General features: G+C 41.6%; 1 protein-coding gene across 1 annotated transcript in view; it reads left to right on the top strand.

Annotated features, from left to right (window-relative positions):
- LOC126188390 (uncharacterized) overlaps positions 1 to 26,905 on the top strand; it is a 135,374-nt gene that overhangs the window by 350 nt on the left and 108,119 nt on the right. The gene's annotated exons all lie outside the window — the stretch shown is intronic.

The following is a 26,905-nucleotide window of genomic DNA, read 5'->3' as shown; positions in this document are numbered from 1 at the left end:
CAGAAGTTCCTTTTTTCTGTTTCTTTAACACTCACCTTGTGTAGAATAAGTTATGAATGCCCACAGGTTTTAATGTTTTACTGCATATCACTGTTTCAGAAAACAGTTATAAATTTATTGCATTGGACTCACTATGAACATTCAGAACTAATTGCCACAACCAGATTTATTACATCACTCAAGGTCTTAAGTTTGACAGTATTCTCAAATGATGTATCTGACCCTATTGTTGTTTAACTTACAAGGGGAGCCACGACATTTGGAACGCAGATTTGCTGCAAACTTCGTACACTCGTAGTACTCCACGAGGACAACAAAATGTGTAAGCAGTAGCATGTACTTCTCAAGCATTATTCAGAAAATTGCAAGATAATTTCAGTTGTCAAAGATATACAACTGTGGTGGCCATTTTTACCATGAAGCGCCGAGTGGCAGCCGAGTGGTTAGCATTAAAGCCCCGTAATCGCTGGGTCGCTGGATTGAGTCCCGGTTGTCAGTTTTTTTATTTCTAACAGTCATTTTCTTTACCATTTATATTACAGTTGATGTAATGGGAAAAATATGTGTAATTGGATGAACTCTTATTAAATTTACAATGTTATTTGGCAGTCTACAAATTTTTATCATCACAAATAATATACTATTCATAACTAACGACTATTAAACGGCCAAACGCAAAGTGATACTGAAAATGTATTCTTGTCTGTGATTTGAGAAATCCTTTATACCTGGAAGGAGCCCAAAATGACTTGTTACCTCCAAGTTTTGAGCGGCACAGACAGCTTTCGAAAGATGTACAGTTAATTGTCACTTTCGACATTGCGAATAAAAGTTGCGGAATGGTATTTTTCATAAAAACATGAAAAACAAAGTTAAACGGCACCAGCTGCATTGAATAAATGCTATGTTTCCACACATGCAAGGTCTTTTGAGGTTTTCCATGGGAAAACAAACCTCATTAACATTTTCAAAAACCTCTCTTTCAGTCAATAATTTGGAAGCAAACCATGCATAATGCAGCATTTCCTTAAATATTGGTGCCGATCATTGGTCATGCAGTATAGAGTGTATTTTAATAGTGTTTTCACGAGAAGCAGTTTCTCATTCTCTTTCAATTAAATACGAACAATTTTGAAGATACGGACAAGCATACATTTTCAGTACCACTTTATGCGTTCGGTCATTTACTATTTGGTAGTTATGAACATTATATCATTTGTGATAATAAAAATTTGTAGACTGCCAAATAACATTGTAAATTTAATAAAAGATCATCAGATTACACGTATTTTTTTCCATTACATCAATTGTAATATAAATAGTAAAGAAAATGACTGTGTTACAAATAAAAAAAGAAAAACTGACTAGCAGGACTTCATCCAGTGACCCAGAGATTATGGGGCTTTAACACTAACCACTTGGCTGCCGGCGCTTCATGGTAAAAATGGCCACACACAGGAGTATATATTTGACAACCGAAATTATCTTGAGATTTTCTCAATAACGCTTGAGAAGTACGCGCTACTGCTTCCACATTTTGCTGTCCTAATGGAGTACTAAGAGTGTACAAAGTAAGCAGTAAATCTGCATTCCAAACATTGAGGCCTCCTCTTGTTAGTAAACTAGAAAGGAAGCTGCTATTCAGAAAAAAAGCTGATGCTTCCTTAATTAAGGATGATGGGACAATTGAAATAGAATTCTCTGATAGTTTGTATCAATGTCAGCAAATATTCCACCTATGAATAAACAACTGATAGAGATTAATTACATTTACTGCAGCAATCATTGTTTACACCAGTGACAGATGAAACTTATGGAGTGATTGTGTTATTAAAAAGTTTTAACTTCCCTAGGTATGACTACTTTCTGACTATTACAATCTTCTTCTGGCTTGATGACATCTTAGTTTGTCTTTATTCATTAAAAAAAGGAGAAATATCAATGTTTTAAATCTGAAATTAAAAACTGGTATTTCATTCATCTTTTTTTTTTGTCTGTCTTACTGGGGCGACATAAATTGGTGCTAATTTCCATTGACAATTGCTTAAGTGATTTATGTTTGTTTGCAACTGAATTTTTTTAGTTCTCTTTCCTGACTGAAGAGATGACACACACAAACTTAACCCTCAAGCAGGTGTGATGTTTTCCATAACACAAGTGGGTGCACAATATATTTTGTACACATGTAAAGAATAGCTGCAATTGTTACCAAGGTACAAAGCAAAGTTTAGTCTTAGTCCAAATAAACAGTGATAAAATAAACTTATATAGTATGAGCTAAAACACTGTTTAATTAAATAATAATGAAATAAACTCAACATTGCATTACTGTTGCCGTGGACAGTTATTATCCCATGGTAATGACCACATGAAGCATTAAACAGTGCAGTTGCATCAGATCCCAGCCAACTGCTTATTCGATTACTAATTATCTCATGTACAGCTGCTCCATAATAGGATTGTGCTGCTAGCTCATAACCATTTTCTTGCACAACTCATACACCAGGTTACTAGAGGAAACCGAAAGGCATGCGTTTTAGCTCACGCAGGCTGGCGTGTGGTCTGGAACAGGACAAGGAAATTCCAATTTAGAAAAAACGGATGTAGCTGGTGGAATACTTAACTTTAATCCATTAATGGCGAACGTCGCTCTTGACGGTACATGATTCAGTATCAATAGTAACTGGTAATGGCACCTTGCTAGGTCGTAGTAAATGACGTAGCTGAAGGCTATGCTAACTATCGTCCCGGCAAATGAGAGCATATTTTGTCAGTGAACTATTGCTAGCAAAGTTGGTTGTACAACTCGGGTGAGTGCTAGGAAGTCTCTCTAGACCTGCCGTGTGGCGGCGCTCGGTCTGCAATCACTGATAGTGGTGACATGCGGGTCCGACATATACTAATGGACCGTGGCCGATTTAAAGGCTACTACCTAGCAAGTGTGGTGTCTGATAGTGACACCACATTCCTTCCCCACAAATCGGCGGATGGTTGTGGCGTAAGGCTTCCGCCCGCCATGGGGAGGACCCCATGTTGACGTATGCGACAAGGTGGGGAGCCTAACAACAGGCGAGGCTGTGCCACCCGCACCCTGCCATTCGGACCGCGGGGAGCTAGGAAACGCCTGAAAACCTGCTCCAGGGTGCACACCAACATGCGGTGTATGTGCCCGCAGAGAGACAGGAGGGGCAAAGGGTCGACCTCCATCGGGCCGGGGCACCCGACGGGTGAACACGACATACAGTCCGGAGCAGGCAAGAGTTTCATGTTGGAGGACAACTGGTAACGGGAAGCGATCGGCAGCGCGTGACCCAGGGAGACGCCCAGCAGTTGCAGCGATGCGTCCACTGCGGGCGTCGCCGGAGGGAGAACAGGTGGCGGCAGCGCTTCACCATGGGGCAAAATGGAAGGCAGCATCGGTAACACCTGAGGCCGAGGCGAGCCAGTAGATGGGTCCCCAGGGCACTGACCGGATGGCACCATCGCCGAAAGCAGAAGGGGAGCGGCAGATCCCGTGCGACGACAGAGGCGCAGCTGATTGAGATGCCGACGCACCTCACCAGAGGCCCCCAAAACCAGATACATAGCGCGGCTGAGGCAGCGAAGAATGCACCCTTCGAGCCAACGCCGTGAACGTCGATAGTGGTGGTAGTAGAAAATGTCGCCTGGGGCAAAAGCAGGCATCTGCCGCTGCACAGTAACCTGATGCGGCAGATGTAGTAAAGACATAAAGGTTCGATGAGGGCGACCATGGAGCAACTCGGCCGGCGAGCGACCATCTCGGGGTGGAGAGCAATATGAGGACAAAAAGAGCAATAACAGGTCCTTCCAAGAATGCGACTCTTTCAACTTCAACATCTGTGACTTGAAAGTCCTGACCAATCGTTCAGCGGCACCGTTTGACTGTGGCGAAAACGGCGCGGACGTCAGATGTTGAATACCATTGGCCTTGCAGAATGACTGAAATTCTGCGGACATGAATTGTGGGCCATTGTTGGAAACAATAGTCTGTGGAAGACCTTCAATGCAAAAGATAGCAGATAACACTTGGATGGTGGCAGATGACGTCGTGGAAGATATCCGGACAACAAAAGAAAAATTACTGAATGAATCTACCACAACCAACCATCGAGCATTCCAGAATGGACCAGCAAAATCGATGTGTAAGTGTTGCCAAAGGGAAGTGGCTTTTGGCCATGCAAAGAATTTCCATGGTGGTGCTGATTGTTGTTCGGCACACACCATGCAAGAAGACCACATATTCATAATCGCGGCATCGATTCCGAAACAAGTACAGTGCTGATGAGCAAGCTGTAAAACAGAGGACTGTAAGGAATGTGGGACCATGACTCTGGACTGATCATTATCAGAACGCAACAGCAAAACACCACGTCGTACAAAAAGTCTCTCCTGGTGAGGAAAAAAACGGCGAACCAACGGATCCCCAATCCGTGACTTTGACAAGGGCCATTGCGTAGCAACAAAACGCAAAATGGTAGCAAGGACAGGGTCGGCAGCTGTGGCTGTAGCTACATGACGAAAATCAATCGGAAACAATTCAACCACATCATTGGTTTCCGAATCAATGAACGTGCAAGCAAGTTCGGAGGAATTGAATGGTCTATCCTCAGCAACAGGCAAATGGGACAACGCATCAGCGTTTCCGTGCTTAGCAGTGGACCGATACAAGATATCATAGCGGTACTGTGAGAGGAAAATAGACCAGCGAATGAATTTCTGCGCTGTACATGGAGGTACAGGCTTGGTCGGATGAAAAAGCGATGTGAAAGGTTTGTGGTCTGTGATGATGAAGTGACGACCGTACAAGAAATCATGAAACTTTGTAACACCAAATACGAGAGCCAATGGTTCTTTCTCGATCTGTAGCCGGCCGAAGTGGCCGAGCGGTTAAAGGCGCTACAGTCTGGAACCGCACGACCGCTACGGTCGCAGGTTTGAATCCTGCCTCGGACATGGATGTGCGTGATGTCCTTAGGTTAGTTGGGTTTAAGTAGTTCTAAGTTCTAGGGGACTTACGACCACAGCAGTTGAGTCCCATAGTGCTCAGAGCCATTTGAACCATTTCTCGATCTGTGAATAATTTCTTTGTGCAGACGAGAGCAATTTGGACGCAAAGGCAATAGGGCGATCGTTCAATCAATCTTTGTGCGCAAGCACAGCACCGATCCTGAAATCCGACGCATCCACCATCAACAAAAGGGGCTTCTGGGGATCGAATGGCGTAAGGCAAGTATTGGAAAGCAACGCCGATTTCAACTGCCGAAAGGCGCATTCGCATTCCGTCGTCCAGACAAACGGAACACCTTTACGGCGTAAGTGATGAAGCGGAGCTGAAATGGAAGAGGCATGTGGCACATATCTGTGATAATAGTTAATTTTTCCCAGCACACTCTGTAGCTGCTTCAAATTCTGTGGCGAAGGCAAGTCTTGTATGGCACGGAGGTGCTCGGGACTGGGATGTATGCCTTGGGCATTGAGTACATGTCCCAGGTAGGGCAAGTCACGAGCAAAAAGCACACATTTGTCCTTTTGCAAGCGAAGACCATTTTGTCGCAAGACCTGAAATAATGTTCTGTGATCGGCTAAATGTTCTTCTTCTGTCTTTCTGGAGATCACAATATCGTCCAGATAGTTTGCTGCAGTAGGGACCAACGCACAAACAGTTTGTAGATATTGCTGAAACAATGCAGGGGTGGATGCACACTCGAATGGCAGTCGTTTGAATCGATACAAACCAAGATGTGTGTTAACCACCAAAACGCGCTGGAATTAGTCATCCACCGGTATTTGCAAGTACGCATTTGCTAGGTCCAACATCGAAAAATATTTACCTGAGCACAGTTTGTCAAAAAGATCTTCCGGGCAGGGTAAAGGAAAAGTTGCAGTCACTAGTTGTGGATTCACTGTTGCCTTGAAGTCCGAAGTCCACACAAAGTCTAAATTTTCCCGAAGGTTTTGGCAAAATTACTAAGGATGATGCCCAGAGAGAAGCATGCACACATTCAATTACACCTTGTGATTCCAAATCGTGTAATGTTTTTGCGACCTCATCACGCAATGCGTGGGGAACATTGCACGCTCTGAAAAATTTCGGTTGCGCGTTTACTTTCAGTTCCAAATATGCTTTATAGTTCTTAGCGCAACCGAGGCCCGGTGCAAAAATGTCTGCAAATTCTTCACATAGACGAGAAACACTGTCTGAAGGCACAGTCTGGTTCACTGATAGGACCTGATTTACTATAGACAAGTTAAACAACTGAAATAAATCGAAACCAAACAAGTTCACTGCAGAAGAAGAACAAAGGACGTAAAATGACACAAGTTTTGTTGGTCCCTTGTATGTTGCAAGAAGGCTGCACTGTCCTAACACAGGGATCTCTTGACCTGAATAGCTAGTTAACTTAACAGTTGCGGCACGCAACGGAGGTGTGCCCAGCTGTTTGTACGTGTCATGATTGATCAGAGAAACTGCAGCTCCGGTATCGAGCTGGAACAGTATCCCTTTGCCATTAATGTCCAAGTCCACAAAAAGTTTATTGTCCTGCTGACAAGAGCGACTGTCTGGTGCAACGTGAACTGACACTGGTACAAAATCACTTGCGACTTGACGGGAGTTCCGGCGATGTTGACGCACACTATTTGTGGCACGAACACAGTCACTGTTAGAGAGAGTGGCACTGGGCGGAGTGGAATGGACTATATGAATTTCCATGGGCAAAGTTTCGCAAGCCTCAGTATCCTTGGTTCTATTCCGATTCCGGCGTGAAGCAAAGAGCCTGGAATGATTTAGAGTTTCTGATCTGAGCTTTTTCTGACAAACACATTGAACATGTCCTTTTTTATTACAGTAAAAGCAAATAGCTTGGTGTGACGGGCAATTCTCATGCGAATGTCTAGTAGCACACTGCAGGCATGATTTTAGCACTGCATTTGCTTGCTGGCACGGTACACGTGGCTGAGAGCCTGGCGGAAGCGGCTGTTTACTGTTCCGTGCAGCTTGCCCGGCAGGCCGGTTAACCTGACATGGATGGCAAAGTTTCAAATGATTCCTGAGCAAAGTCAAGTGTGTCCTGCCAATCCAATATGTCCATCACTTGCTGAAGGGAGGGATTGACTAGTTTCAAAATCTGTTCCCTTATGCAAACATCAGAAACATTATGTGCAATTGCATCACGCACCATAGTATCTGAATAAGGGAGTCCACATTGACACTCAAAAGCACAATCCCTAGTAAGGCCTTGCGAGGTTGCAACCCACTCCCGATTAGTCTAACCTGCCGTACATTTTGTACGAAAGAAGGTATACCGTTTGGCAACTACATTGACTGATTCTTTGAAATATGCATCTAATGCAGACAAAATTTCATCGTAGGACAGAGTTGCTACGTCGCGTCGGGGAAATAATTTGACTATCACACGGTATGTTTGTACGCCGACCGAAGACAACAAAAATGGCTGCCGCTCGTTACCTTGAATTCTGTAGGCGGCGAGATGGAATCCAAATTGGCATGACCACTCCGTCCAGCTTTCCAGTGCAGTATCAAAAGGACAAAAAGGTGGTGCAACTGAATGTTGTGGCTGCATTAGCGGTGGAGCGGTGACTGCCGCGTCGTTCTGCATTGCACGTTGACCCTGGAAGAGCTGTCAAAGGGCATCCAGTAAGGCCTGTGTCTGCTGATTCTGTAAGCGATAAAATTTGGACAGTACATCTGGAGATGGTGGCGAAGCCATTACACAAGTAAATCAGGGCAGTATAGTTAAGAACGTGGTTTTGCCTCGTCGCCAATGTTGTGGTTGGCAGGTGAGCCAACACCAGGTTACTAGAGGAAGCCGAAAGGCACGCGTTTTAGCTCACTCAGGCTGGCGTGAGGTCTGGAACAGGACATGGAAATTAGAATTTAGAAAAAACGGATGTAGCTGGTGGAATACTTAACTTTAATCCATTAATGATGAACATCGCTCTTGACGGTACATGTTTTACAGCATCAATAATAACTGGTAATGGCGCCTTGCTAGGTCGTAGCAAGTGACGTAGCTGAAGGCTATGCTAACTATCATCTCGGCAAATGAGAGCGTAATTTGTCAGTGAACCATCACTAGCAAAGTTGGCTGTACAACTGTGGCGAGTGCTAGGAAGTCTCTCTAGACCTGCCGTGTGGCGGCGCTCGGTCTGCAATCACTGATAGTGGTGAGACGTGGGTCTGACGTGTACTAACGGACCACGGCCAATTTAAAGGCTACCACCTAGCAAGTGTGGTGTCTGGCGGTGACACCACATTTTTTTCCTCACCTAACTCACTATTTTATATTACTACTGCTTGCTTGGACATGTGAAAGCACAATTTATTACTGGGTTAGCTGAAATAATAATGAAAGAATAGGTATGGCCTCACAATTGTGATAAAAAATTTTATTTATACACTCCTGGAAATGGAAAAAAAGAACACATTGACACCGGTGTGTCAGACCCACCATACTTGCTCCGGACACTGCGAGAGGGCTGTACAAGCAATGATCACACGCACGGCACAGCGGACACACCAGGAACCGCGGTGTTGGCCGTCGAATGGCGCTAGCTGCGCAGCATTTGTGCACCGCCGCTGTCAGTGTCAGCCAGTTTGCCGTGGCATACGGAGCTCCATCGCAGTCTTTAACACTGGTAGCATGCCGCGACAGCATGGACGTGAACCGTATGTGCAGTTGACGGACTTTGAGCGAGGGCGTATAGTGGGCATGCGGGAGGCCGGGTGGACGTACCGCCGAATTGCTCAACACGTGGGGCGTGAGGTTTCCACAGTACATCGATGTTGTCGCCAGTGGTCGGCAGAAGGTGCACGTGCCCGTCGACCTGGGACCGGACCGCAGCGACGCACGGATGCACGCCAAGACCGTAGGATCCTACGCAGTGCCGTAGGGGACCGCACCGCCACTTCCCAGCAAATTAGGGACACTGTTGCTCCTGGGGTATCGACGAGGACCATTCGCAACCGTCTCCATGAAGCTGGGCTACGGTCCCGCACACCGTTAGGCGGTCTTCCGCTCACGCCCCAACATTGTGCAGCCCGCCTCCAGTGGTGTCGCGACAGGCGTGAATGGAGGGACGAATGGAGACGTGTCGTCTTCAGCGATGAGTCGCTTCTGCCTTGGTGCCAATGATGGTCGTATGCGTGTTTGGCGCCGTGCAGGTGAGCGCCACAATCAGGACTGCATACGACCGAGGCACACAGGGCCAACACCCGGCATCATGGTGTGGGGAGCGATCTCCTACACTGGCCGTACACCACTGGTGATCGTCGAGGGACATTGAATAGTGCACGGTACATCCAAAGTGTCATCGAACCCATCGTTCTACCGTTCCTAGACCGGCAAGGGAACTTACTGTTCCAACAGGACAATGCACGTCCGCATGTATCCCATGCCACCCAACGTGCTCTAGAAGGTGTAAGTCAACTACCCTGGCCAGCAAGGTCTCCAGATCTGTCGCCCATTGAGCATGTTTGGGACTGGATGAAGCGTTGTCTCACGCGGTCTGCACGTCCAGCACGAACGCTGGTCCAACTGAGGTGCCAGGTGGAAATGGCATGGCAAGCCATTCCACAGGACTACATCCAGCATCTCTACGATCGTCTCCATGGGAGAATAGCAGCCTGCATTGCTGCGAAAGGTGGATATACACTGTACTATTGCTGACATTGTGCATGCTCTGTTGCCTGTGTCTATGTGCCTGTGGTTCTGTCAGTGTGATCATGTGATGTATCTGACCCCAGGAATGTGTCAATAAAGTTTCCCCTTCCTGGGACAATGAATTCACGGTGTTCTTATTTCAATTTCCAGGAGTGTAGTTGACATACTTTATACATAGCCACATCCATTGAGGGTTAATGTAATATTTACAGGGTATCCCATTTAGCCTGCTCACCTAAAATAAGTTTTTCCGGATGCATTTAACAAAAAAATTGTTTCAACCAAATTTATTATCATCATTGGGCAGTTCTTGTTAGGGATATATGTTTTATGTATCCCCACAGATGTAGGAGATACAGGGTAGAAATTAAATTTTTTAAATGGAAGCTTGTACATTTTATTCAAGAATACACATAACCTCTCAAAGAGCTATTCAGAAATGTATCACAGTGTACCATTTTTGTCAATAAAATGTATCAGTCTGAACAATAAAGAGAACACAGGTTGTGAAGAAACAGATCTGTTTCCTGCCTTGATTGTACACATTACATAACCATTGTAATGCTGTAATAGAGGTATGGTTTTGTTTATGATTTCAGATTTGTGTAATACAGGTACTCCTCTCCCCCCATGCACCTCATTTGTTGTTGCTTAAGCATACAGCACACTGCATACCAGTGTAGTTGTGGATCAGAGTAACTTCGCAACAGCTTGATGGTAGTACACACTGTGTATGTACGTGCATGATAAGGTAGAAATTCCACTGACCTACAGAGAAAGTAAATTGACAGGAAATAATTTGGTAAAATGAATTTTAATGTCAGTACTGTTAGAGAACATTATCGGTATTTTACTGCACATACCTATACTGTAATTTGCTGTAGGCAGGTGGAATTCTGTTGAGGAGCAATTACCATACAGCAGACAATTTCATGACAATCCATTTCCTTTTTGTTGGATGTTCGGTTGTCCCATTTCTCATATATATGAAATGGGAAGTTTAAATGCAAGACCTTGAAATCATCATAGAACATCAACATACAAAGCTGCTTAGGTTGCTGTGCTCACTGCTCTAGCTGTGAATACTCTTGTCAGCACACAGTGAATTCAACATGAAGTTGGCATCTCAAAAACAATTGCACATAGCATTCTGCAACACCATAAATTTCATCCTTATAACATTCATTTACATCAAGAACTCCATGAAACTTCATGGTACTTCATGGAAATGACTTCAACATTAGGGTTCAATTTTGTCAGTGGGCTCAGCAATAACATTCTAATTTCTTCTCTTCTCATGTTGTTTTTTTTTTTTTTTTTTTTACCAATGAGGCGTCATTCTCCAACAAAGGAATATTCAATATGAGAAATATGCATTATTGTTCCATCTGAAGGCTCAGAGAAATAGAGCATCAATGTTAATTTTGGTATGCAATTATTGGAGATACAATTACCTGACCTTTCTTTGTAAATGACAACCAAAATGGCAGACAATATGCCGAATTTTTAAAAAGCACTGTTCTTCTCCTGGATGCTGTACCTCTGAATCAGAGGATGGTTAAATGTAGTATCGACATGATGGATGCCCTGCACATAACGTCTTAAGAGCACGACAACTTCTGGACTATAAATACCCTGGTATGTGGTTTGGACATTGTGGGCCAATTAGTTGGTATTCCCAATCTCCGGATCTTACATTGCTGGATGTTTTTTTTTTTTTTTTTTTTTCTGTGGTTAGCAGTCAAAGATGCTATCTATCGGAATGTTCCAACAACACTAGAGGACAAGTAGCTACACATTATTGATGCTTGTACAGCCATCACAGAGGAAGTAGTATCATGATACAGATAGCGTCCTTCATCCACAATGTGACCATATGTATGAATGCCAATGGTCACCATTTTGAGCATGTTATGTAAATGTTCTGTTTTTAATGTAATGGTTGTACCACAGTAAAAGTTACTACAAATGGCCATGTTACTTCTTTGTCATACACACTGTAGTGTAGCACGGTACAATAATAAGAGCCAATTACTGTACAATGCACTACTGTTGCATTCAATTTGGTGACCTGTAAAATGTTCAAAGAGGTTAAATGATATAGTTAATCAAATGCACTGATGTGATATTTAAATTAGAGTGTTTATGTATTATTTATTGTTTCCATAGTTACTAGTTTCGTGAATAAAATGATATGTTGTGATAAATTTTTGAATAGCTCTTGGCGAAGGGGTGTGTGTGTGTGTGTTCTTCAATAAAATGTACATGTTTCCATTTAAAAAATTTAGCCTCTACCCCATATCACCTACACCTGTCAGTATAAAAGAAAATGTAGACCCTCACCAAGAACTACCCATTGATGTCAAAGAACACTGGTTGAAACAATTTTTCATTTCATGCATCAGAAAAAAGTTATTTTGGGTGAGCAAGATAAATGGGACATCATGTATACTATCTGCTTCATTTGACTGCATTTGGCTAGGCCAAAAACTTGCTCCATGGTCTAGGATCTATGAAAAATTGAATTGTATGCATCTTCCATTTATTCAGTTTGTCAGTGCACAATCCACTATATACAGATAATTCCTAAAACTTCTTGTGCTCAGAAGCGTATACATTCTTAATTCCTATCTCGTTACTATTACTTCTTCATAAACTCAGCTGAACATCAGTCCACTAAGTCTCACTTAACTCATTTACTAACATCTGAGGGGCCACAGTAGCACCAAAACACACATACTACAATGTGGCAATTGATTTTCTTACATTTAAAGCTTTTCATAATTTTTTTTATGGTCAAACTTTTAAATCTTCTTCCTTGCCTTTTCCTGTTTCTCTGTAGATTCAGCATTGTTATATGGGTTTTGGCAGTGTTAGTTCCAGTTGGTGGCTGCATGCAGCACATGATGCCCCCACTCCTCCTCAAGATGTAATTTGTGTACACAGTCTGTCTGCATCAGGAGTAAATTGCATGTTAAAGTGTGAAAACGTTTTCTAAATGTTAGTGTAGCTTGCATCTGAGGTGGCACATGGGTACTGACATGGTATTCACCTAGTTGGATGTGTGAAAAATTGCCTAAAACCATCCAGACTGGCTGACTAACCAGCTCTTACCATTAATTCTGAGATGGATTCAATCTGGGACAGGTTTGCTCGCCTAAATCCTGAAAGCGGCCTGTAATACACTTGCCTATTTGGGGGTGTGATGGTCACACTTTTAAATACATCTCAGTTATTTTCAATTTAGAAATAACACTCTTATTTAATTTTTGTGTGGATTACTTTGGCCTTCACTGACATCGTTGTTTATATATATACAGTTTATGAATGTTTGAATAAAAATGTTTGACGTAGATCATAATGTAAATTGTCTAAAGAATAGACTAATGGTAAATCAGGTGGAATATTTTACAGACTAGTCTAGAAAAACAATGTAATGAGATAGGAACTGAAGCATCAAGGGGACAGTTTTGGCAAGACTCAGTATCAAGAGTGGGCAACAATTTGCAAATGATGCTTTAACTGCGGTCTCTCAACCCAGATGTAATTGAAAACTGAAGATGTGTGTATATTGTCATGCAGCAGCTAAAACCTTGAAGATGACTTGTTGTAAGAATATTTTTGGTATGCCTACAAACTAGCGTTACACCTTATTTGTTCAGTTATAAGATTTTTCCCAAATTCATAATTTGAAAAATACAGGGGTATTGCTTATACTTGTTTATGGGCATTAGATCATGGTCTAAGACAATTCTCTGCCTAATGCTGTGTCTTCCAGCGCTGGAGACACCATCAGAGGCAGTTAGAATCAAATGAGGTCACCCAAGCTGAACTATTCATATGTTACCACACGACGGTTGGTTTGTGAGATCTTCAGACCATATAACACTACTGGCCTTTATTATATTAGTACTGTGCCGATAATGATACACCTGTGAAAGGATTTTTCTTACTGTGACTTTGTGTAATGGAAATGTATTGGACTATTTTTTGATTCTGGAAAGATTGTTATTGAGAAGAAACAATAGCAAAACATATGGCATCGAACCAAGATTCTGTTTTTAATCAAGCAAACTGTAATTACATAACAAGACACAGTCACCAGCCAAATTATGCAAAGTTGTACTCAGTACTAGCATATCTCATAAAGTAAATTAACTATGTGTATTGACTTGATACTAAACTTCTTTTTGCTGGAAAGATACAGGACGGGACAGTAGGACAGTTTAGCAAGTAATGTTCCAGTGACTTGACTTGAACTACACAGGAGAAGTATTAATCTATTTTGGCAACAACTGACACTCAATAACACCATCTATTCATTAGAGTAGGAAGACGAGGATAATTATAGGTAAATAGTAACGAATGGTGGAGCACAACTAACAGGCACAAGAGGTTCTTTTGTCAGTTTGGTTACAGGTAGTTAAAACTGCTGAAATAGTTATGAAGTAATTGTTTTGTACTGATTATTATTTGCATTCTCGAGGAATATTCACTACATTACATTATTAAGCTCAAGATCTAGTATGGTTTGAATAGTTGTATCCGTTTGCTAATTTTTGATTACCGTCATTATGACATTTAAATTTGGCTTAACAACTAGCATGGGCACCCAAAAACTAATTCATTGCTAGATTTTAATTTTGGCTGAACACTTTAGTCACCAAACAAAATGGGAAACACTGTTAACTACATTACATATAAAATTGCAATCATTGTTGTTTCAATTAATTTAACTATGCATTCATGAAAACGGCATGGAGTATTTTAACATTTATGCTCACTAAATAATTAGGTACTTTACAGCTCCACAAGGTCTGTTAAATTTTGTTAAGAAATTGCTTTTGAGTTCAGTAAAACAGGATACTTGGGTTCATCATAGCTCTTGGAATAAGACCCTTCTAGGTAAATTACGAACGATCAAATATGGTGGCTCACCAGACAGTTTACTGAACACAACATTATTATTGAAAATGGAACCATATAACATGCCCATGCAATTATGCAGTACTCATCTGGTAATGTGAAATGAAGGTGGTGGCAGCATCAATCTCCTGTGCTGTTCAAAAAAGAGCGGTAAAAGTATCCATGGCTCTTACTGTAGGACAAGCCCTGAAAATTCTCTTCCTAGTGTCATATTTTCATAGTACAGAGTTAACAAAAGTATGCCATGAGTAATAAGCTACATTACTTCGAGGTTGTTACATAATCTTGCAGTTCTTCTCATCTCTTTCAAGTCACAAGATGCACACACATTGCCTGCTAGCTGCCAACTGACTCATACCACACAGGGGCTTTGCTGTTTGACCACCAAATCCACTTTCCTATTCCTGTGTAGCTGGAGATGCTGTGGAGGAACTTCCTTCCAAGCTTTATGTGATTTCAAACTTATGTTCCCTATGCATAAATCAGTATTACAATTACAGTATTAACTTTTACATTTTTACAGCACATTATTTTTGATGTTATGTTAATAGATCAATTAAAATTACATGAATTTTTTGGAGGACTAGGATCCAATGGGATCTGTGGCAGGAATGATTCATACATGGTGTGTTGTAAGAAACTAAAATGTAAAACATTTATACCAATGTTACATCAAAGATCAAAATTACACAGAAATCACATTAGGTAAAAGAAAAATAATTTAAGTAAGACCCCCATAGGTAATGCTACAGGTAATATCAATTATTGTTACCACCACTGCCTAAGATTGCAGAATTGCACTGATGTATGCTATGGAGCTTGTAGTGAGGAAGAGTTGATGCTGTTTTTCTTATTTAGCATTAAGGCCCAGAATTTGTCTAAATTCAATCCTCCCCCTTTCTGTTAAAGTTGTACTTTTTCATTTTTGTGGCCTCTCTGTATATCCCAGTGTAGTAATCATCAGATATTTCTAAAATCACACCTTTGGAGAAAGGAATTTGGTGGTTTCCTGGTCATAGTGTATGATCTGCTTCTGTTAATTTATCCATCTTGTCCAAGTGACATTTGATCATGTGTTCCTAAAGAGGATTTTTAGGGCTTCTTTTTGCAGTTTCTAAGTTTGCTTAACAGCAAGTGCCAGGTATTTTAGGTACTCCTGTTGTGGCAAGTGGTGGGCATAGGTCCTTGCAGTGTCCAAATATTCACACACCTTTCTTGTTAGTTTAAACACTGTCAGTACTGTGTTTTCTGTGTACTTTGCTGATGGGATGTGACAGTTTTTCCAAATGGCGAGAGACCTTTCCCTTTTGTTGATTCTTTTTCATTGGAAACTCTAATCCTTTTAGTATGTGCCCTATGTATCTCTGCCTTTTTCTTCTGAAGGCCATTCTTAAATAATCAAGCTTGTCTTCCAAGTACTGTGGTTCACAGATTCCTTTAGTACAGTCCACCAGTGTTTTCATGACTCTCTTTTTTTCTGCTTGGGATGGTGATTGGAATTTCTGTGAAGATACCTGTTCATGTGAGTGCGCTTTCAGTAGACATTATGCCCGAAGTTCCATCAAGTTTTCTAAGTATATGTACATCCAAAAAATGAAATTTGATCTTCTTTCTCTTTTTCCATAGTGGTCTTTGTATTATAATTAATGTTATTCAGAAGATGTAGAAATTCAGATCTATTTTTCTCTATCACACAAGATAATGAAAATATCATCCACACAGCAAAACCAACATAAGGATTTCTTATTTGCCATATGAAGGGCTGCTTCTTCAAATATTTCCATATGAAAATTTGTTAGAACTGCACTGCATGATCCACTGACCAGTCTGGTCATAGAATTTGTTGTCCTAAATAATAAAAAAATGAAGTAAGTTGATGTCACACAATATTCAAAGATATTTAACATGTCCTTCATAAAAATACTTTCCAAATGTGACATCTCATTGAGAGGAACCAGAGTAAACAGTGATATGTCTTCAAAACTGATAATAATACCACTTGGACTCAGGCTGAAGGTTTTAAATTCTTGATAAATTGACCAAAATCTTTAATATATATTTGAGTTTTTCCTATAAATGGCTGTAGGAGAGTGGTTAAGTGTTTGGCAATCCTTAGATGAGACAACAATTGGTCTCAGTGGAATACCCTATTCATGAACTTTGGTGTAAATGCTTCTGATGTGATGAGACTATTCTTGTCAATAGGAGAAATCAAAGAGGCCTCTATTGGCATACTTTTTATCCTGAGAACAGGAATTGTGGGAGATTCCTTAACTTCTCTGAATCTTCTTGGTTCTAAAAAGTCCTGAACTTTACTGTGGTAGTTTTATTTCTTCATAACCACTGTAGCATTGCTGTATCTACTGAAGAATTAGAATGTCTTTATGAGAACTGAAATCTGAGAGCTTTCATTTCACCTTTCATACACTTAGTCTAAGTAGTTACATTTGTAGGTTAAAATATTGCTTCTGAGGTCAGCATTTTTAGATTGTGTAATAGATTAATATTGGGGTAATCTTACTAGGTGCATCCAGAAAGTAAGTTTCCTGATATTGTTTTCATTAAAATACACATTTAGCTGGGAAAATTGTGCATGCATGTGACAATCAAATGCTGGCTGGACAGGTCCTTTCCTGGTGCCAGTAATGCAGCAGCAGTGCCCCAAAGTGGTGTCTCTTGCTTGTTCTCCTACCACCTGTGAGGTTCGGTCAGTGATATGGTTCCTTAATGCACAAAACATAGCACCTCTTGAAATTTGTAGTCAGTTTTGTCAGGTCTTCAGGCCGATCATCATGTGCAAACTGGTGCTGGCTTAGGCCCTTTTCCGAAGGTCATCAAAGTGTCCATGATGAAGAGCGCAGTAGGTGACCATCCCTCATCAATGATCACCTGTTTGAGCTGATGCGGCAGCACATCCTGGGAAATGGTTGCCTCATGATTATGGAGCTCAAGTCATTTTCTACAGGTATCATAATCCATGTTGCATGAAATTGTTGCTAAGTGCCTGATGTTAAAGACATTGTGCCAGGTGGGTGCCAGAAAACTGACACCCAGAAACAAAATGAAATGCTTTAGTACTGCACTGACATTTCTGCAGTGGTATCATGGCGATGGTGACAAGTTCCCTGACAGTATCATCACAAGCGATGAGATGTGGATTTCTCATGTGACCCTGGAAACAAAGCAGCAGTAAATGCATTGATGTCACAGTTGATACCCAGTCTAGATGAAATTCAGACAGACTGTGTCAGTGCAGAAATCGATGTGCACAGTGTTCTGGGACAGGAAGGGCATTCTGCTCATTGACTTCGTGCCAAGAGGTGAAAAAGTGAATGCTGACTATTTGTAAGGTAACAGAGGATAATATGGAGCTCTTTCAAGTAGTTCGTAATTTAAATTTAAAGCACACCAGCAGAGATAATATATTGGGCAAAACAGACGGGAAAATACTTGTTTTGTGTTTTGATCGGTGTTGTAGTTCTGTTGCATAGTGTTTTGGTTTTCTTTTAATTGCAACGAATTGTAAAAGTGTGGTGATAAATGTGTAAAATTATATAATGTATTTAGATTTAAGTATTTAAATCTTATGAAAAATTGTAAACGAATTGTGGCCATGTTTAGGGATTATTTTGACTAATGTAGTGTCACGTGACCTGACTCAGGACTGTGGATATGAGTGGGGAAATAAGGGCTTTTGTCATTGGTCCATTGTGGTGGTAAGTTGGGAGCAGCAAAGTGCCATGAGTGTAAGCATGGACACCAGTGTATGTGAAGGAACAACACGAAAGTGTGTAGGTGCGGGATCAACAGTGTACAAATTGCACCGATTATTATTTGTACAGATTGGATTTATTTGTGAACTTAAAAATGCATGGCCACAAAGTTAGTGTTTCTTTTGAATAAATAACTTTCAATCTGAACATGTATAGTTCAATTCACTGCTGTTCAAAAGATAGCCAATATATGACTCAATAGTAGGGGCGCAAATGCAACCGTTTACTACCAACCCCCCTTTGCAGATGAGCCACGTGAAAAAAGGTAGTGAATGAGCACGAGTTCAGTTGCATGTTCCTGTGAAACTATGCGGAAACTGCAACATGCCATTCAGAACAAGAGCAACATGCCATTCAGAACAAGAGGTGTGGAATGCTTACTGCAGGTAGTGTGCTGCTCCATGACAATGCTTGTGCATATACCGTATTTACTCGAATCTAAGCCGCACTCGAATCTAAGCCGCACCTGAAAAATGAGACCCGAAATCCAGGAAAAAAAAATTTCCCGAATCTAAGCCGCACCTGAAATCTGAGACTCGAAATTCAAGGGGAGAGAAAAGTTTTAGGCCGCACCTCCAAATCGAAACAAAGTTGGTCTATTGTAATATGAGACACAATTTAGGTCGAATGAATGATGATACAGCTACAGTTTGGTTGGAGTCGTAAGCTTAGCAGTTAAGCTTTACCAGGTAGTCATTGCTATGCATCAGGCGCTCCGTCCGTATTTGTACGGATACCCTTCCTTTTTCAGGTGCTTCGTCTGGTTTGAATCGGTTGCTTTTTTTTCTTTGATCTGAGAAGTGCCGTTCTCTTTGTTATAGGTGTTTACGTCACTAAGCTGAAAATGCATTGTACTGTATCATGCATTGTTTGATGCATTCTGATAATGAGTGTTTACGACCTGTCGCCGCTCGCGGCATGGCCTGCTTTTGTGCGCACTACCGCCGCTTACAATAAAAAAAGAGAGGAATTGTCTCATTAGCGAAACAATGGCAAGAGACTGGTATTTGTTGTTGCTGACATTGCTGCTTTCTTTGGTAATGATCAACAAGAACCAGATAATAGACTGCGTATGATAGATGTGCTGAACGTGAGTTTAGCTACAATTTTTCTGCTTTTGAAAATCTTTGCAGACGCCTCTTGTGTACATTACATTCTGCACAGAAATTAGTCATCTTAGATTTAAAAATCTAATCAATTGCTATGCTTCATTTCTGATTGTATCACTATTAGGCATAAGAATAATATGAATATAAACATGGCATGATATGTATATTCTTCCGCATTTGCTGCTGTTTCACACTATGTTCGTAGGTTATTAGACAGACAGGATTTAAATGAGATAGCAGCAAACACTAAAGAATACATGGCAAAATGTTTATATTCGAATTATTCTTATGGTGAAGAGAATACTGCATGTGATTCACAATTCATAAAAGCTCCTATTAGCAACTATCTCTTCTCACAGGTAGGAAAAAATTCAGAACGTGGAATTGGCCATATTGACAAACATGGCAAATAGTCTTGCCAGTCGGATTTTCGTAGTACATTGAAATGCTGCTACATTCAAAGATGAACAATACGGAATTTGTGTTTACTTCGTTGGATAATGTATGAAAATGCAGTGGTCGAAACTCGGGGCGGCGAAAAAAGTTTGTCTTCCACTTTTTTTTTTTTTTAATTTATTTACTGACGCAGACGTTTTGGTGCCAGTATTTATCTTTGTGCCTTTAAAGCATGCCTGTGTAGCGCTACATGTATTCAATGGCGGAAGCTATTTGTGACGGCACCTACCAACATTTTTAAGAACTTCCGCTTACTTTGCACTCGATTCTAAGCCGCAGGCGGTTTTTTGGATTACAAAAACCGGAAAAAAAGTGCGGCTTAGATTCGAGTAAATACGGTATGGCTCAGAACACAGCAACTGTATTGTAGAAGTTCGGCTGGGAGCTGTTCAATCATCTAGCACACAGTCCTGATATTGCCCTCAGCAATTTCCATCTTTTCTTGCACTTAAAGAAATTCCTGTCCTCTAGCCAGCATTTTTCCAAGAACAACCTGAAGATGACTGTCACAAGCTGGTTCCATTCACAGGCAGTAGACTTCTATGATACAGGAATACAAATGTTGATCCCACAATTTGACAAATGTCTCAGTTCTTTTGTGAATATATCAAAAAATAGCTCAAACATCACTGTATCTGTTGCCAATAAAGTTTTTCATGTAAATATGTTGTCTTTGTTTAAAACAAATAGTCAAACTTACTTTCTCTATGCGCCTTGTACACATACGTATGAAGCTTTGCCAATTAATGTCACATGCAGATTTATTTTGAAGAATGGTTGGAGGGGGAACAGTAACACCAGCTTTTCTGAGTACTAGGCAGTTGTCAATAGTGTAGTAGTCAATAGCCATCAAATTCTGTCTTGCTGCCAACCATGTGAATGTATACTATGTACCTGGGCTTTTTATGAACTGTGCTTAAACTGCTGTTAAGATGAATGTATTTATAACCAAAACTGAATTGACTTCAAAATTGGACAAACACTCAACAGTGCTATATATTTCTCCATGAGATAGTAAAAGCCTAGATATGGGCCAGTGGCATACTCAAGTATTTCATGAAGCAATGTTGTAGTTGCTCGCCATGAGGTACGATGCCATGGGAGTGGAAAAATGGTGTCGGCTTTTGGATTTATGCTGTCAGTGAGAGCAGCAGGTAGACGATATCTCTGATATACACTGAAGTGCCAAAGAAACTGGTATAGGCATTCATATTCAAATACAGAGGTACACTATGTGATCAAAAGTATCAGGACACCTGGTTGAAAATGACAAAAGTTCGTGGCACCCTCCATCGGTAATGCTGGAATCGATATGGTGTCAGCCCACCCTTAGCTTTGATGACAGCTTCCACTCTCACAGTCATACGTTTAATCAGGTGCTGGAAAGTTTCTTGGGGAATGGCAGCCTATTCTTCATGGAGCACTGCACTGAGGAGAGATTCAATGTAGGTCAGTGAGGCCTGACACGAAGTCCGTGTTACAAAACATCCCAAAAGTGTTCTATAGGATTCAGGTTAGGACTCTGTAGAGGCCAGTCCATTATAGGGTTGTTGTTGTTGTTGTTGTCATCGTGTAACCATTCTGCCAGAGGCTGTACATTATGAACAGTTGCTCAATCATGTTGAAAGATGCAATTGCCATCCCCGACTTTCTCTTCAACAGTGGGAAGTGAAAAGGTGCCTAAAACATCAATGTAGGCCTGTGCTGTGATAGTGCCACACAAAACAACAAGGGGTGCAAGCCTCCTCCATGAAAAACATGACCACACCTTAACACCACCTCCTCCTGAATTCTACTGTTGACACTAGACATGCTTGCAGATATTCACCAGGCATTTGCCATACCCACACCCCACCATTAGATCGCCACACTGTGTATCGTGATTCACCACTCCACACAATGTTTTTCCACTGTTCAACCATCCAATGTTTATGCTCCTTACACCAAGCAAGGCGTCGTTTGGCATTTACCAGCATGATGTGTGGCTTTTGAGCAGCTGCTCAATCATGAAATTCGAGTTTTCTCACCTCCCACCTAACTGTCATATTACTTGCAGTGAATCCTGATGCAGTTTAGAATTCCTGTGTGATGGTCTGGATAGACGTCTGCCTATTACACATTATGACCCTCTTCAACTGTTGGCGGTCTGAGTCAGTCAACAGACGAGGTCGGCATGTACGCATTTGTGCTGTACGTGTTCCTTCACGTTTCCACTTCACTATCACATTAGAAACAGTGGACCTAGGGATGTTTAGGAGTGTGGAAATCTTGCATACAGACATATGGCACAAGTGACAACTAATCACCTGACCATGTTCGAAGTCCGTAAGTTCCACGGGGTGCCTCATTCTGCTCTATCACGATGTCTAACGACAGTGGAGTTCGCTGAGATGGCAGTAGGTGGCAGCACAATGCGCCTAATATGAAAAACATTTGTTTTTGGGGTTGTCCGGATACTTTCAATCACATAGTGTATGTAAACAGGTAGAAAGTGGTGCTGCAGTCAGCAATGCCTATATAAGACAGTAAGTGTTTGGTGCAGTTGTTAGATCAGTTATTACTGCTACAATTGCATGTTATCAAGATTTAAGTGAGTTTGAACGTGGTGTTATAGTCAGCGCATGAGTGATGGGACACAGCATCTTCGAGGTAGCAATGAAGTGGTGCTTTTCTCATAAGACCATTTCACAAGTGTACCATGAATATCAGGAATCCTGTAAACCATCAAATTTCTGACATTGCTATGGCTGGAAAAGGATCCTGCAAGAATGGGACAAACGATGACTGAAGAGAATTGTTCAGCATGACAGAAGCGCAACCCTTCTCCAAATTCCTGTAGATTTCAGTGCTGGGCTATCATTAAGTGTCACCGTGTGAACAAAAAACATCATCGATATGGACTTTTTGAGCTGAAGGCCAACTCATGTACCCTTGATGACTGCATGACATGAAACTTTACACCTTGCCTGGGCCTGTCAACACAGACATTGGACTGTTGACTGAAAGCATGTTGCCTGGTCAGACGAGTCTCGTTTCAAATTTTATTGAGAGGATGGACATGTACGGGTATGGAGACAACCTCATGAATCCATGGACCCTGCAGGTCATCAGTGGGCTGTTCAAGCTGGTAGAGGCTCTGTAATGGAGTGGGGTGTCTGCAGTTTGGGTAATACGGTACCCCTGATATGTCTATCTACGACTCTGGCAGGGGACATGTATGTAAGCAGCCTGTCTGATCACCTGCATCCATTCATGTCCATTGTGCATTTTGATGTACTTGGGCTATTCTAGCAGGAAAACGAGACACCCCACACATCCAGAATTGCCACAGAGTGGGTCCAGGAACACTCTTCTGAGTTTAAACATTTCCACTGGTCACCAAACTCCCCAGACAAGAACATTATTGAGCATATCTGGGATGCCTTGTAATGTGCTGTTCAGAAGAAATCTCTTATGGATTTATGGACAGCCCTGCAGGATTCATGGTGTCAATTCCCTCGAGCACCACTTCAGACATTAGTAGAGTCCATGCAATGTGTTGCAGCACTTCCACGTGTTCAAAGAGATCCTACAAGATATTAGGCAGGTGTGCCAGTTTCTTTGGCTCTTCAGTGTATTTAGAAGCAAAATATGAAGGAATTTATTTTGTCATATTCTCACATTCTCATATCAGTATACAAGTGAAATCTGCTAGGTGAAACTGGAACATTAGGTATGTGTAACTGCATTTTTCCAGCCTGTGACCATTAGACAAACGTCACACTCACCAGCAGTGGCTCCTATCTAGACTTTAGTCCAGGAGACAAACTGATGTGAGCAAAAATATGTTCCCACAGAACTCTTTGAAAATGTGGTACGGAAGGTGAAACATAATCTTCAGTGATGGCACTAAAGCTGCACTTCCCTTAGGCACTATTAATTTTAAAGGTTGACTACAGTGATAATCCAAAGTTATGCAATTTTTGTCGATACAGCTGTAGGAAGCTGAGAGAACAATGTTTTGTCATTCAATTGCCTTACATTGTCAGTGCTGTAAGAACTATAAGTTGTAGCAATTGATAATGGAAGCAGATTACAGCCATGAAACTGTTGAGAAACATGGGATCTAAGAATTAGCAGATTGCAAGTGGTTCATGCAGACAACACAAAATTAATTTTTAATTAATGATGAGTCATGAAGTAGAGCAACAAACTATGCAGCAGGAAGAAAACTTGGTGTCCCAGAAGTAAATGTTCGGGCAACAGATGAAGAACAAATTAAAGAATGTCAGTTGTACACACCAAGGAAAGTTTCCAGAAACTGGAGCAGCAGGTTGTTCATTACATGCAAGAGAAATGCAATGAAGGTATAATAAATTAATAAAATAACAAAAAGGTTGTGATGACCATACCAGGGACAAATGACATATGAAAGGAAATTATGCATAATTAATTGAAATGTTATTTTTACATAATATTAGGAGGTTATGGTGAGTCGTCTACATAGAGAAGCTCTGTATATTAGGTCGTTGACACACTCACACAGTCAAGTATCTGTAAATATTTTAAAGTTCTACTTCTTACCTCTTAGTTTCTTGTGATCCTTGTAAGGTCTATTAAGTCACCACTCCTTTAAACAGTTGCTCCCATGTTAGCCATAATGGAGGAAAGTTGGACATTAATGTTGCTAAGTCTGCTTGGATTGAAATATTCAGTGATTAACTAACTCACAAACACTTGTCTATGTTATATTGTATATTTTGCATAAAATACTATATAAAATATTAGTCCATTTTCTCATGCAAATAAAGAGGTTTGTAAAGTCATATACACACAAAGATGATGTGACGTACCAAATGAAAGTGCTGGCAGGTCAACAGACACACAAATGAACACAAACATACACACAAAATTCAAGCTTTCACAACAAACTGTTGCCTCATCAGGAAAGAGGGAAGGAGAGGGAAAGACGAAAGGATGTGGGTTTTAAGGGAGAGGGTAAGGAGTCATTCCAGTCCCGGGAGTGGAAAGACTTACCTTAGGGGGAAAAAAGGACGGGTACACACTCGCGCGCGCGCACACACACACATATCCATCCACACATATACAGACACAAGCAGACATATTTAAAGACCTCATAATATTATGTAAAAATAACATTTCAATTAATTATGCATAATTTCCTTTCATATGTCATTTGTTCCTGGTATGGTCATCACAACCTTTTTGTTATTTTATTAATTTATTATACCTTCATTGCATTTCTCTTGCATGTAATGAACAACCTGCTGCTCTCTCTCTCTCTCTCTCTCTCTCTCTCTATATATATATATATATATATATATATATATATATATATATATATATATATATATATATAATAGAGGGAAACATTCCACGTGGGAAAAATATATTTAAAAAGAAAGATGATGAGACTTACCAAACAAAAGCGCTGGCAGGTCGATAGACACACTAACAAACACAAACATACACACAAAAATCTAGCTTTCGCAACCAACGGTTGCCTCGTCAGGAAAGAGGGAAGGAGAAGGAAAGACAAAAGGATATGGGTTTTAAGGGAGAGGGTAAGGAGTCATTCCAATCCCGGGAGCGGAAAGACTTACCTTAGGGGGAAAAAAGGACAGGTATACACTCGCGCACACACACACACACACACACACACACACACACATCCATCCGCATATACACAGACACAAGCAGACATTGGTAAAGGCAAAGAGTTTGGGCAGAGATGTCAGTCGGGACGGAAGTACAGAGGCAAAGATGATGTTGAAAGACAGGTGAGGTATGAGCGGCGGCAGATTGAAATTAGAAATTAGCGGAGATTGAGGCCTGGCGGATAGCGAGAAGAGAGGATATGCTGAAGGGCAAGTTCCCATCTCCGGAGTTCTGACAGGTTGGTGTTAGTGGGAAGTATCCAGATAACCCGGACGGTGTAACACTGTGCCAAGATGTGCTGGCCGTGCACCAAGGCATGTTTAGCCACAGGGTGATCCTCATTACCAACAAACAATGTCTGCCTGTGTCCATTCATGCGAATGGACAGTTTCTTGCTGGTCATTCCCTCATAGAACGCTTCACAGTGTAGGCAGGTCAGTTGGTAAATCACGTGGGTGCTTTCACACGTGGCTCTGCCTTTGATCGTGTACACCTTCAGAGTTACAGGACTGGAATAGGTGGTGGTGGGAGGGTGCATGGGACAGGTTTTACACCGGGGGCGGTTACAGGGGTAGGAACCAGAGGGTACGGAAGGTGGTTTGGGGATTTCATGGGGATGAACTAAGAGGTTACGAAGGTTAGGTGGACGGCGGAAAGACACTCTTGGTGGAGTGGGGAGGATTTCATGAAGGATGGATCTCATTTCAGGGCAGGATTTGAGGAAGTCGTATCCCTGCTGGAGAGCCACATTCAGAATCTGATCCAGTCCCGGAAAGTATCCTGTCACAAGTGGGGCACTTTTGGGGTTCTTCTGTGGAAGGTTCCGGGTTTGAGGAGATGAGGAAGTGGCTCTGGTTATTTGCTTCTGTACCAGGTCGGGAGGGTAGTTACGGGATGCAAAAGCTGTTTTCAGGTTGTTGGTGTAATGATTCAAGGATTCCGGACTGGAGCAGATTCGTTTGCCACGAAGACCTAGGCTGTAGGGAAGGGACCGTTTGATGTGGAATGGGTGGCAGCTGTCATAATGGAGGTACTGTTGCTTGTTGGTGGGTTTGATGTGGACGGACGTGTGAAGCTGGCCATTGGACAGGTGGAGGTCAACGTCAAGGAAAGTGGCATGGGATTTAGAGTAGGACCAGTAGAATCTGATGGAACCAAAGGAGTTGAGGTTGGAGAGGAAATTCTGGAGTTCTTCTTCACTGTGAGTCCAGATCATGAAAATGTCATCAATAAATCTGTACCAAACTTTGGGTTGGCAGGCCTGGGTAACCAAGAAGGC

Source organism: Schistocerca cancellata, chromosome 5 (genome assembly GCF_023864275.1).
Source record: "Schistocerca cancellata isolate TAMUIC-IGC-003103 chromosome 5, iqSchCanc2.1, whole genome shotgun sequence".
Taxonomy (NCBI): domain Eukaryota; kingdom Metazoa; phylum Arthropoda; class Insecta; order Orthoptera; family Acrididae; genus Schistocerca; species Schistocerca cancellata.
The sequence above is the reverse complement of the archived record's forward strand: the minus strand, read 5'-3'. Positions and strand labels throughout refer to the sequence as shown.